We start from the raw sequence: 13,650 nt of genomic DNA, 5'->3' as shown, positions 1-13,650 counted from the left end.
GGATGTGTGATGAAGACCTAGGGTCTACACCCTGGCAGCTCACAGAAGCCCCGTGTAAATGGTGGAAGGGGAGCATGACTCACAAAATATCAGGCATCTTCTAACCTGCCTGTGGAAGTCCATCATTCTCACATTGGCTTCATCAGTCATTTCAGAATCCCACTTAGCTAGGTGTGGAAAATCACCCTTGATCCCAAGGAACTGCCAATAAAGAAGAATATATAAAACTTCCTAGAGTATTCAGCAGTAACAAAATTTACACTTTGGGGCATCTTCAGTTGGTGTGTGGCACTGAGGAAATAAAAATTATTTCCTTTTCATATGCATCAGCTATTGATAAACTAACAAGTATTGACCAAACACGAGGAATTCTGCAGATGCTGGAAATACCTCTTCCTAGAGATGCTGTCTGCCCTGCTGCATTCACCAGCAACTTTGATAGGTATTGACCACCTACTGCCTGTCATTTCCTTCAACCAGACACCAAAGTAATGGCAGCAACAGAAGAACTGCAATAACATCAATGTTGAAGATTTTAATGACCCTTCAAAGAAAATCCTTCCCAGTCGGCACCTCTCAGACGTCCTGATGATGCCCAGCCAATATCAGCATCATGTTCACAGTGCATGCCTGGACATTCATCATAATTACCACCTACAAGGAGAGGTGACTTCTCTTCCTGAAAAGAGACTAATGTTTAATGAAATTTGGATCAGAGATTCAGGAGCTAATTAATCCCTAATACTATGAGTTCTTGTATTAGAAATTTCATCATATCTCACGAGAGAAAAAAATACAATTCCACAGGTACCCAAAAGACAAGGTGCAAACAAAATACGGGTGATCTAATGAACAGGAGATTCAGCAAATCAAATTTTCACCACAGACAAGACTGTTTGAGGACCAAATACCCGAGGCCTACTCCGCTGAGAGCCAATAGAGAAGATTTTAACAAGAGCAGAGATTTTGTCAATGTCATAGAGTCATAGAACTCTACAGCTCAGAAACAGGACCTTCGGCTCATCTAGTCTGTGCTGAACCATTAATCTAAAGAATAACAATGAACCTAGAGCCAATATCTGTGGCACACCACTAGTCACAGGCCTCCTGTCAGGGAAGCAACCATCTACTACCACTCTCTGGCTTCTCCCACGAAGACTATATCTAATCCAATATACTACCTCATCATGAATAGCAAGCGACTGAACCTTATTTACCAACCTCCAATTTGAGACCTTGTCAGAGGCCTTGCTAAAGTCCACATAAACAATATCCATTGCCTTGCCTTTTTCAACTTTCCTGATAATTTCTTCAAAAAAACTCTATATGATTGGTTAGATGCAACCTACCACACACAAAGCCATGTTGACTATCCCTAATCAGTCCCTGTCTATTCAAATACTTATACATCCTTCCAATAACTTTCCCACTACTGATCTCAGGCTCACTGGCCTATTATTCTTTGGCTTATTCTGAGAGGCTTTCTTAAACAACGGAACAACATTAGCTATCCTCCAATCCTCCAGCACCTCACTGGTGGCTAAGGATATTTCAAATATCTCTGCTAGGATCCCTGCGATTTCTGACAGGAACATACAAACTGTGTACTCTGAAAATTACACTTCTGAAGGCCTCCCACTTACTAAGTACATCTTTGCCAGAAAACAACCTGTTCCAATCCAAAGCAGCATACACAAAATCTTGGAGGAACTCAGCAGATAAGACAGCATCCATAGAAATGAAAAAAATAACAGTCGACATTCCTGGCCGAGTCCCTTCTTCAGCACTGGAAAGGAAGGGAGAAGATGCCAGAATAAAACAGTGGGGTTTGGGGGAAGTGGGATAGCTAGAAGACGATAGGTGAAGCCAGATGGGTGGGAAAGGCAAATGGCTGGAAATGAAGGAGTGGAGAGTGGACCATAGGAGAAAGGGAAGGAGGAGGGGCACCAGGGCGAGGTAATAGACTGGTGAGGAGGTAAGAGGCCAGAGTGCAGAATGGAAGAATAGGAAAGGGGGAAGGGATTTTCTTTTAACTGGAGTGAGAAATTGATATTCATGCCATCAGATTGGAGATTACCCAGACATAATATAAAGTGTTGCTCTGCCATCCTGAGGGTGGCCTCACCATGGCAGAACTGAAGGCCATGGACCAAGTGCATGAGTATGTCAAGGCACTTAGAGGTCAAGGAGGAAGATGTGTTGGGCCTGCTAAGGAGTATTAAGGTGAATAAGTCCCCAGGGCCTGATGGGGGTTACCCCAGGTTATCGAAGGAGGCAAGAGACAATATTGCTGGAGTCTTGAACAGTATCTTCATGTCCTCTCTAGCCACAGGTGACGTCCCGGAGGACTGGTGAGAGGTGAATGTTGTACCTCTATCTAAGAAGGGAACAAGGGAAAATCCTGGGAACTATAGACCAGTGATTCTCATGTCAGTTGCTGGAGAAAATTCTTAGGGATACAATATATGACCATTTGGAAACTCCTGGCCTAATTAGGGAGAGTCAGCATGGCAGGTCATACTTTACCAACTTGATTGAGTTTTTTGACAAGGTGACGAGAGAGATTGATGAGGGTAGGGAACTGGATGTTGTCTACATGCATTTTTGTAAGGCTTTTGACAAAGTCCTTCATGGGAGGGTAATCCAGAAGATTAAGATGCATGGGGTCCATGGCGAATTAGCTGTTTGGATTCAGAACTGGTTTGCGGATGGAAGACAGTGGGTGTTGCTGAAAGAACTTATTTAAGCTGGAGGTCTGTAATTAGTGGTGTTCTGCAGGGATCTGTGCTGGGACCTCTGCTGTTTGTGATGTATATAAATGACCTGGATGAAAATGTAGATGGGTGGGTTAGTAAGTTTGTGGATGATTGGTGGAGTTGTGGCTAGTGTAGAAGACTGCGCGATATAGATCAGTTGCAGATATGGGCAGAAAAATTGCAGATGGAGTTTAACCCAGATAAATGGGAGATGTTGTGCTTTGGTAGGGTAAATGCAAGGAGACAATACACTGCTAAGGGCAAGATCATTAACAGTATTGCTGAGCAGAGAGATCTTGGGATCCAAGTTCATAGCTCCTTGTAAGTGGCTACACAGGTCGAGAAAATGGTTAAGAATGCTTATGGAATGCTTGCCTTTATTAATCAAAGCACTGAGTTCAAAAGTCAAGAGGTTATGTTGCAACTTTACAAAACCCTGGTTGGGCCACATCTGGAGCATTGCATACATTTCTGGTTGCCCCTCTATACGAAGGAAGTTGAGGCTTTGTAGAGGGTGCAGAGGAGGTTTACCAGGATGCTTCCTGGTTCAGAGGGCATGTGCTATCATGAGAGGCTGGATAAACCTGGGCTGTTTCCTCTGGAGTGCCAGAGGCTGAGTTGGGGGGGGGGGGTAGATCTTACGGGTTATGAGAGGCACAGATAGAGTAGACATGGAGTATTTGTTCCCCAGGGTTGAAATGTCTAATACCAGAAGGCATGCATTGAAGGTGAGAGGGGGTTGGTTCAAAGGGGATTTGAGGGGTCAGTTTTTTACTCAGGGAATCGTGGATGCCTAGAATGCGCTGACTGGAATGGTGGTAGAGGCAAATAAATAAGAGGCTTTTAAGAAATGTTTGGATAAGCACATGGATGTGAGGAAGATGGAGGGATATGGATATGGTGTAGGTAGGAGGGATAAGTGTTTTGGGTGTTTATGCTTTTTAGCTGGTCTGGTACAACATTACGGACCAAATGACCTGTCCCTGTGCTATAATAGTCTATGTTCTATGTGGGAATGGGAATGGGAATGGGAATGGGATTCAGAATTAAAATGCGGGGCCAACGGGAAGTTCCTCTTTTGGCAGATGAAGCCGAGGTGCTTGATAAAGCAGGCCCCCAGTCTACGACAGGTCTCACCAATGTAGCAGATGTTGCACCAGGAGCACCAGATACAATAGGCGACTCCAGCCAATTTACAGGTGAAGTGCTGCCCCACTTGGAAGGACTGTTTGGGGCCCTGAATTGAAGTGAGGAAGGAGGCGAATGGGCAGCTGCAGCACTTTAGATGCTTGCAGGGCTAAATGCTGAAAGGGAGATCAGTGGGGAGGGACAAATGGACAAGGAAATCAGGGGATGGAGTGAACCCTGCGGAATACGGAGAGTGGTGGGAGGGGTGGTGAAGATGTGCTTAATGGTAGGATTCCTTTGGAGATGGTGGATGTTGTGGAGAACGATGATTGGATGTTGAGGCTCATGCAGTGGTAGGTAAGGACAGGAGGGACTCTATCACTGTTAAGGCAGCAGGAAGATGGGGCATGCATGGATGTCCGGGAAATGGAGAAGATACAGGTGAGGGCAGCATCAATGGTGGAGGAAGGAAAACACCATTCTTTGAAGAAGGAGGACATCTCTGAGTGATGTCCTGGAAATAAAAGCCTCATCCTGGGGACTGGGTGGAGCCAAAGGAACTGAGAAAAGGGAATAGCATTTTTACAGGAGACAGGGTGGGAAAGTGTATCGTCAAGACAGCTGTGGGAATTGGTAGGTTTAGAAAAGATGTTGGTAGCCAGTTTGTCTCCAGAGATGGAGACAGATCGAGAAAGTAGGGAGAGGTGTAAAAAATGGACCAAGTGATCTCAAGAGCAAAGTTGAAGTTGAAAAGTTGGTGAAATTAGCGAGTATGTGAGGCAGCACCAAAGTAGTCATCAACGTAACAGAGGAAGATTTGTGAAGCATTACCAGGGAAGGCTTGGTCCATGGACTGTTCTATGTTGCCAACGAAAAGGCAGGCAGAGCTAGGGCCCATGGCTACCCCTCAGGTCCGGACAAAGTGGGAGGAGCCACAGGAGAAATTGGTGAGGGTGAGGACCAGTTCTGCAGATGGAGAAAATTGGTGTGGAGGGGAACTGCATGGTTCTTTTATTGAGAAAGAAACAGAGAGCTTTAAGGCTTCTTGATGGGGGGAATAAAAGTATTGGGATTGAACATCCATGGTGAAAATGAGGTAGTCAGTGCCAGGGAATTGAAAGTTAGTGAGGAGTTCGAGAGCATGAGAAGTGTCATGGATGTAGGTGGAAAGAGACTGAACCAAGAGGGATAGAATGGAATCGAGGTATGAGGATATGTGTTCAGTGAGATAGGAGCAGGCAGAGACAATGTGCCTACCCGGACAGTCAGGTTTGTGGATCTTGGGTAGGAAGTAGAAGTGAGCAGTGCAGGGTAGGGGAACCATGAGTTTGGTTGCAGTGGATGGGAGTTCTCCAGAGTTGATGAGGTCAGAGAAGGTGTCAGAGAGAGTTTTCTGATTAATAAATGGAGAGGAGTTCTCTTCAAGGAGTAGGTATGAAGGGGTGTCTGAGAGATCCCCTATCCTCAGCAAGGCAGAGGTCAGTCCGCCAGTCTACAACAGCACCTGCTTTTGTCTGCGGGTTTGATGGTAAGGTTGGGATTAGTGCAGAGAGAATGGAGGGCAGTGTATTCAGAAGGAGTAAGGTTCTAGGAGGAGCGAGGAATGCTGAAGTTGAGCCGGTTGATGTCTTGTCAGCATTTAAAGATGGAAAGATCCAGGGAAGGCAGACACCCAGAGCAGGGCATCCAAGAAGAGAAGGAAGGTTGGCAACAGGAGAAGGGATTATTGTCATGGGGAGGGGACTTCTTGTCAAAGAACTGGGCTTGGAGAAGGAGATGACAGAACAAGAGCTAGTTGTTGTGGTGGGCGCAGAAATCACTGTGGTGAGGGCAAAGGGGGACGAAGATAAGACCCTTGCTGAGGACAGAATGCTCTGTCTCAGAGAGCAGAAGCACAGCGGTAATGGTGAAGACATGGCAGGAATTAGAGCTGGGATAAAAGGGTGATGGAGAGGTGGAGGCATCAGGGGAGAGGGTTACGGTGTTCAGGGAAGGTAGGGTGGTAGGAAGATCATACCTTCCCTACAGGTCCCATCTTCCTTGGAAGAGAGCCCAATGATCCAAAAATCTGAAGCCCTCCCTCCTGCACCAACTCCTTAGGCACGTGTTAATCTGTATGATCTTCCTATTTCTGCCCTTACTAGATCCTGGCAAGGGTAGGAAACCTGAGATCACAATCCTGGAAGTGCTGTCCTTGAACTTAGCACCTAACTCCCTGAACGCACTTTGCAGGGCCTTGTCACCCCTCCTACCCAATGGCACCAGCATAGATCATGACCTCTGCCTGCTCACCCTCCCGCTTGTGGACTTGTACAAGATGACCCTGATCTTGGCATCCGGGAGACAACATATCATCTGGGAATCTCGTTCTCTTCCACAGACCCTCATTTCTGTTCCCCTAAACAATACATCCTCTATCACTACAGTTCACCTCTTCTCCCCACTTCCTTTCTGAGCCACAGAGCTAGTCTCTATGCCAGAGACCTGACCACTGTGACTTTCCCCTGCTAGGTTAACCACCTCCCACCCACTAGTATCCTAAGTTGTATACCTGTGGTAGAGGAGAACAGCCACTCCCTGAAACAGTATGGATTCCGTCCATCAAAAATACAGTGAACAAGATCTTCACTGTGTCAACTCCAAGAAGAGCGCGGAAGGTGGTATCAACCTCTGTACATGACCTTTTCCTTCCCTTTCAGCACTTTATACCCCATGAATCAAAGAGGAACTTCAGATAATTCTTCCCAAATTTGTCTCTCCACAGAAATTTATCTCCATTCTTTGTCAGCTACATGATGAATCTATGACCCATTGCCAATATGCAGTGCGTTAAAGCAAGGCCATGTCATCACTCCAGTCTTCCTTAAACCTTTTTCATCACAGTATTATGCCTCTCATCCAACAAGCTCTCACTGTGGTGGAACTAATCTACAGGATGAATGAAAGTCTGTTCACTTTCTGTGACTTCTACTCCAGAATGAAAAATGTTTGAACTTCAATAGTCATACAGTATGTAGATAATGTTCGTTTCTGTGATCATTAAGTAGTTCAAGAGAACGGCAACTGCAAAATTAAGTTCCTTTTCCAACCTGTGTCCTCTCCTCAAAGCCACTGCCAATAGTAATGAATGATCTCCATGTTCCAGGAGTAACTCTCTATGAAGGCAGACATTGATGACAACATTCACTGCTACCTGCAACCCAATGTGCAAGAACAGGCATTAATTGTTTGGGGAAAGGAGTGTTCAAAGAGCTAGGCTTCAAACTCAGCACTGAGCTCACAGTCTTCTGGCAGTGGTCAATCCTTGCCTTCCTATATGCTTCAGAAATATGGCCTACCTACAACAAGCACCTCAAAGCACTGGAAAGGTACTATGAAAGCTGTCTCCACAAAATCCTTCCAATCCATTGAAAGGATCAGTAGACCAATACCACCATTCTCTCTCCAGGTCACTATGTTAAGTCCTGTTCATTTAGACTATGTAAGTATTTAGCACACATGCACGCTCTCCCTGTTATGTGCACGTGTGGATGGAGGGGAATTGTGGGATGTAAAGGCGGTGGCCCTCAAGTACTGAAGGGAAAAGTTGAAAGCAAAGTTGTTTAAGAACTAGAACCTTGTTGTTTGGGTATTAACAGTGGTGGCAGAGGATGGTTTCCAAATATAGTATCTCACCGGCATTTGATGAGGGCAAGCCATAAGAAAGCTTGAAAAATTAAATTGGAATTATGGACTCACGTTTCCAAAGTAAGTGCATGTTCGGCACAGCATTGTAGAATGAAGGGCCTATATTGTGTTTTAGGTTTTTCTATGTTTCTATGTTATGGAACTGGCGAAGACAAAGCCAGCCTTGGCTGTTCCATTGTCGCTTTCGAGAAGAACAAGAGAGACCGTGATGAAGTCTTTCAGTGAAAGACTTGAACGAAGATGATAGTATGAATACAGGAATAAATACACTTGACTCTGTTTTATCGAAATGAAAAACAGGATCGGATTTATAAGGAATATTCAGACTTCGACAAAATTTATAGAGACAATTCCTAAAAATATGGCTGATTATATTGATTTTGAACAAAAGTACAGTCACATGCGTAAATACAAAATGGAATGTGCTGACACTGTATTAGCTTAAAAGTGAAGGAAACTGCTTGTCTAGATATAAAGGGCAGACAGCTAGCATTAACTGCATGGACGGAACTTACATTTGCATCTATGAAATCAGCACTGAAGAGGATTTTTGGAGTAAATTGCGCTAAGACAACGGTGGGAATTAGTTTGAGTCAGGAAATGGCATACTTCACTGAGCAGAAACAAGCACAGACCCCAGAGTGACCAGACAAGGGTACCCTTACCTGGCACAAATCCAATCAACAAGTACACTAGGAAATTGAAATGTGTTGAAGTACTTACCACTGGGCAAGAAACTGGCCACACAGAACCGAACAATTGAGGCTAACTGACGAAAACTAACAAATCTGAAGATGCAGAAGAGCACCATATCACATTGTTTGTGAAGGAATCACTTACTAATGCAGAGATGTCTGAGGCAGAGATCTTGATGATAGAATCTCGAGGATCTGATGTTATTGATCCAGCACGCACACATACAGTGTGTAGAGAAACATGGCTTGAAAGCTATGTGGGTGAATTAAACCAGAACGAAATGCAGAAACTGGTGAACACAGATTCACTTAGTAACAAAGCATTCAAATTTGAAGATGGAAAGATTGTACATTCCACCAAAAGAGCGAAAATTCCTGCAAAAAAATGGGGCAGACAAAATGTTACATTGAAACGGTGGTGGTACCAGTGAACAATCTTGAGTAAATCCATTACTCTCGAGTAACTCTTCCCTAAAGAAAGCAGGAGCAGTGCTGGATATGCAGAATGACCAAGCAATGATGTTTCAACAGCCAGTGTCTCTTGAGCTCACTAGCTCTGGACATTACTGTGTGAACATTCTAGATAAAGACACTACTTGAAAACCAATGTGAGAATGAAGTACTAACTGTCACACAAACATGACTATAGATGAGAAGTGTAAAGTGTTGCTCAATCTTCACAAGCAGTTTGGACATGCTTCAGTTGATAGACTTCAGAAACTGCTCAGGAATTCAAAATTACAGATTATTTTTCCATTCTAAAGCAGATAATTGACACCTGTGAGACATGCCAAAGGTTTGGAAAGCCCAGGCCCAAGCCCAAGCCTGCGGTTGGTCAGCCTCTAACACCTGAATACAAGGAAACAGTAGCCATAGAGTTACATGAACTGGAGCAAGGAGTATGGAGTCTCCACATCATTAATGAGTTCACACGTTTCAGTGCTGGTAGCATTGTAAATACAGAGACCCTCAGAAATGGTTAAAAAAAACTTCATCCATTCCTGGATAAGTGTGCATGGCCCACCATGTAAAGTATTCAGTAATAATGGTGGTGATTTTAATAATGATGAATTAAGAGATACGGCAGAGAACTTTAACATTGAAACAAAGACAACAGCAGCATATAGTCCTTAGAGTAATAGACTTCTGGGGTGACACAATCGAACACTTACTGAAATAATGCTGAAGGTAAAGAAAAACAATGGCTGTGTTGGAACACAGCCCTGGACTGAGCCTTTATGGTGAAGAATATCATACACAATGTGCATGGCTATAGCCCGTATCAATTGGTGTTTGGCTAGGATCCAAACCTTCCCTCTGTGCTGATTGACGGACCTCCTGCTCTGGAGGGCACTACAAGGAGTGAATGGGTTGGGAAACATATTTTAGCACTGCATGCATCAAGGAAGGCTTTCGCTGAAGAAGAGTGTTAAGAGAGAATTCAAAGCACAACAAGGGCACAGGTCTGTCCTACAAATGACATATATGACACAGGGGACAAAGTGTATTACAAAAGAGCAGACTATACAGAATGGAAAAGTCCTGGAGCTGTCATTGGTCAGGATGGAGTTGTGGTATTTGTGAGACATGGAAGTACATATGTCAGAGTGCATCATTCCAGACTATGTAAAGCACAAACTGGAGACCATTAGAACTCCATTGAGAATGACACAAAACTGAAAAGCACTTACCTGGCACACAGTGACATAGCACAGTCAGGGATGAGGAGAGTGCAGTTGGGGACTCAATAGAGTTGCCTGGGAAGAAATTCTCACAAGTGCAAAGACAACATGGGAGTTTCAGTCTTAAAACAGGAGAAACTGTGAGATTTGCAGACCAAAACACTGGTATCTCATACAAAACAGAAGTCTTAGGACAAGCAGGCAAAACCACCAGAAGAAACAAAAGTTGGTACAACTTGAATTACCTAGAACTTGCCATCGTTGCTGGCACTGCAGAGTCAGTCGACATGTCATGTGCAGACAGACTTCATATTCAATCACGTGTAGATTAGGCTGGACCATCTGCGAAATATCAAGATGAAGATATCCTAGTGACTAAAGAGATGTCGTTAATATCTACAAAAGAGGATGAAATCAGAAGCTGGAGAAATAATGGAGTGCTTGAGGAGGCTAGAGACATTGGCCAAAAGACAATGTCTACAAGATTTGTGTGCACCCTGAAAGAAATCCCGATAGTAATTATACCAAAAGCATGTCTAGACTTTTGAGGAACTGAACATAGAAGAACTCTGAAAAGACTCGTGAACATGTGCATCAGAGTCCCTCTGACTACTTCTCTCAGTAATATTTCAAAAGCATCAACAACCCCATTGCATGGACATAAAATCTGCATTCTTACAGGGAATTGACATTCCCTGACATTTACATTACATCCCCTCCTGAAGCCAGAAGCAAAGGAACACTGTGGAAAAAGTGTGTGTATGGTCTAGCAGATGCATCACTCTACTGGTGTAAAAAGGTCAAGGAAATACAGTCGGCCCTCCTTATCCGCGAGTTCCGCATGCGCGAATTCAACCAACTGCGAATCGAGAAAACCTGGAAGTGCTCTTGTTCGAACATGTACAGACTTTTTATTCTTGTCATTATTCCCTAAACAACACAGTATAACAACTAACTACACAGCATTTACATTGTATTAGGCATTATAAGTAATCTAGAGATGATTTAAATATACAGGAGGATGTGCGTAGGTTATCGTGGATCGGGATCGAAAAAAAACGGAAGTTCTCTTACTAAGAAAGTCGTAACAGATACATCTGGTATTATTTAGCGTCAGTTAGTCAAACGTTTGTCTTAGTATATAGTATATATTTTACCTTTCTATGCATATAAAATACTTAAGAAACTTATGTTTCAATGCCGGGCTCAGGAACGGAAGTTCCCGAGTTCGATCCAGTGACAGAGCGCTCCCAAGCGCACTGTCCATCCATGCCGGGTTGATGTGAAGGATCAAAAACCCAAAACCCAAAACCCAATAATTAAACCATTGTGTTGCTGCGTAATAATTGTTGCTTTAATCGGGCAGGGCCTTTCTCATTTTATCCTTTAAAATTGTTCCGATCGTTGACCAACTGTAGCCTAACGCAGACATCCCACTCTGCAAAAACTCATTTCAGGGAGGTAGCCATGAGGAAATCTGCAGATTGCTTGGAATTTCAAGCAAGCGGAACAAGTGCTACACATGCCCTTACACTTCCTCCCTTACCACCATTCAGGGCCCCAGGCAGTCCTTCCAGGTGAGGCGACACTTCACCTGTGAGTCGGCTGGGGTGATATACTGCGTTCGGTGCTCCCGATGCGGCCTTCTATATATTGGCGAGACCCGGCGCAGACTGGGAGACCATTTCGCTGAACACCTACGCTCTGTCCACCAGAGAAAGCAGGATCTCTCAGTGTTCACATATTTTAATTCCACATCCCATTCCCATTCTGATATGTCTATCCACGGCCTCCTCTACTGTCAAGATGAAGCCACACTCAGGTTGGAGAAACAACACCTTATATTCCATCTGGGTAACCTCCAACCTGATGGCATAAACACTGAATTCTCTAACTTCCATTAATGCCCCTCCTCCCCCTCATACCCCATCCGATATTTATATATATATATATATATATATTTTTTTCTTTCTTTCTTTTTCTCTCTCTCCTTTTTCCCCCTCTGTCCCTCTCGCTATACTCCTTGCCCATCCTCTGGGCTTCCCCCCTCCTCCTTTCCTTCTCCCTGGCCTCCTGTCCCATGATCCTCTCGTATCTCTTTTGCCAATCAACTGTCCAGCTCTTAGCTCCATCCCTCCCCCTCCTGTCTTCTCCTATCATTTTGGATCTCCCCCTCCCCCTCCCACTTTCAAATCTCTTACTAGCTCTTCTTTCAGTTAGTCCTGACGAAGGGTCTCGGCCCGAAACGTCGACTGTACCTCTTCCTAGAGATGCTGCCTGGCCCGCTGCATTCACCAGCAACTTTTATCTTTTATCAGGGAGGTAGCATTCCCCCCCCCCCCCGGTCGACCTCCAAGGGTGCATGTACATAGGACATTTAATTAGGAAAGAACACAACAATTTATTTGATCACATATTGAAGCTATTTACACACACACACACACACACACACACATATATATATATATTCCTTATTGAGTATTTTGTTGGCAGTCTCAATGCTAATAGCTAAATGCTAATGCGAATAGCTTTTCTATTTCTTTTGGAAACTTTCCTTGTACTGTGATGTGGCTTGCTTGGCAGATTTAAGCATTTTGCCGGAAGTCTCAACCTCATAGCGATCTGTGTCAATGAATTTGTTAATTTTTCAAGACATCAGATTCGCAAATGTTTTGTAAGACAGCTGACTTCTAAAATTCTGTCTTAATGTGACACACCATGCTGAATGCCCTTTCTGCATCACAATTAGAATTTGGCAGCACCAAAAGCAGCTTCATCAATTGCCAGAGCTCTTTGAATCTCAACTGTGAGTGCTCACAGATTTTACTTTGGACAGCTTCCTCCAGAACTCATCAACTGGCAAATATTTGTAGTTTGGTACCAGTCCTTCAAGGTTAGTTGAGACATAATCTAGGACTTCCAATTGGACCTGTTCTCTTGCATCTGCCTTGATCACATTTGGAAATCTCTCTGCCAAAGTCAAAATCTGGTCTGGATTCACCTCATCTTGGCTCTCTGTATTGACCACTGACAGATTTTTCAAGATCTGGTCTCTCATTGGGAACTTCTCCAAGATTTTTCGAAAGCACCTGACATAGAATGCTCTGGCATCTTTGAAAAACTGCTTTGTCTTGTAAGGGCGACGGGGGGTGGATCTCTTGTGCTTCTTCGCTTAGCAATTGCCTCCTTGCCAGGTACCCAGTAAAAAGCTCTTCATCTGGGCGGTGAATTTCAGGGTTGCTCACATCTATCTCCTGAATGTTCTGTTCTCTGAATATCTTTGGCTCAATAAATCTGCTAGCTATGTCATGCAGGAGCTCTTCTACACTCTGATCTAACTTGAAGAGGGTGGGTGCCTTGTTATGAAAAATCAAACTGAATTTGTCAAAACATTGTGTGACATTATGGAGAAAGCATATGTATATTTTCATTTGCAGGTCTTTCAGCCTCTTCTGAATATGAGATGACTTATGATTCTCACTCTTTGACTCAAAATATGAAATAAAGGCTGGCAATTGGTGGAGCAGATGGCCAAACCTTTTCCTAAAGAAAGCCAGCGTGTAGGACAATGCTTTTGTACTCTCTGCTGGGCAACATTGCAGAACTCTTGAAACTGTTTTAGGTCTTCTCTTCGTTTGGAACTTTTTTCAAAGTAGTAGTAGATGTCAATGAGCAGTTCTTCAGGTGACATTGAGAGCTCCT

The sequence above is a fragment of the Mobula hypostoma genome, chromosome 5 (assembly GCF_963921235.1).
Source record: "Mobula hypostoma chromosome 5, sMobHyp1.1, whole genome shotgun sequence".
Lineage (NCBI taxonomy): Eukaryota > Metazoa > Chordata > Chondrichthyes > Myliobatiformes > Myliobatidae > Mobula > Mobula hypostoma.
The sequence above is the reverse complement of the archived record's forward strand: the minus strand, read 5'-3'. Positions refer to the sequence as shown.